The sequence below is a fragment of the Sorex fumeus genome, unplaced genomic scaffold, assembly GCF_029834395.1.
Source record: "Sorex fumeus unplaced genomic scaffold, SorFum_2.1 ptg000002l, whole genome shotgun sequence".
Taxonomy (NCBI): Eukaryota; Metazoa; Chordata; class Mammalia; order Eulipotyphla; family Soricidae; genus Sorex; species Sorex fumeus.
This window is the reverse complement of record NW_026606059.1, coordinates 28536451-28537426: the sequence shown is the minus strand read 5'-3', so window position 1 is coordinate 28537426 and position 976 is coordinate 28536451.

Sequence of the window (976 nt, the reverse complement as noted above, 5' to 3'; positions counted from 1 at the left end):
GCAAGGAAACCCGAGGGGGCGTGGCTACGGGTCAGGGGGCGTGGCTTCAGCAGCCGAGCGGAAGCGGGGGCCGCTTGGGGCGTGCCGGGGGGGGGGGGGTAGGGCCCAGAGGGCTCACGTGACGCCGCACGGGCTTCGCGGGCGGCCGCGCTGGGAGTCTGGAGGCGAGGCTGGCTTCGAGCCCGGGAGGCGCTGTCCCCTGTCACAGCGATTCGGTGGCTTCCACTGGAACGGTTTTGCCCAGGCAGGCGAGTTCATCCTCGTGGAGAGACACTCTCTGGCCAGGGGAGCCCTGGGATGCAGCAGAGGGACAGCGGGGCAGGGGTCAGTCACCGAGTCCCAGAGCTGGCCGGTTGCTCAGGGCAGTGGCGGGGCTGTGTGGAGGATCGGAACTAGGTTTTTTTTCCTCCGTCGCCAGTGGTGGTAACCAAGGTTTCCGTGCTGCTTATTGCTGGGCTCCGCCTCGTGACTCTTCCTGACCCCCTCTTAAGCCCGTTTTTCGTAGATCCGAGCACCAAGACTTGCCTCAGTGGCGAGTGAGGGTCTTGATTCTACCTCCTCGCTCCCGGTCTGCCGCGGGGACCCAGGCTGTCGGCGTGGAGGGCTTAGAAACGTCTTATTTTGCTCTTGGAAAGAATGTATATAAAAACGTTAGTAACCTATTAAATTGTTCATATGTTTAAATGCAAGTTTTTAAAAAGGCTTGTTGAGCCATATCCCGGGGTGATCCTCAGCTGTTCCTGGCTCAGGAGTGACCCCTGGCCGTTGCTGGGGTACCAAATGCTGCTAGTCCGAGGTGCAAGGCAGGGAGGGCTCTTCATCCCGGTATTCTTTTCATCCTCACTATGTTTGAATTTTAATGGCTTAAGTCTAATAATGTAAGACACAAAACTACCCATAAAAATGAACAAGAAAATGGATAACAAAAAACATGGCTCGTCTCAAACCATTTTTAACTTGCTAAGCATTAACTCTC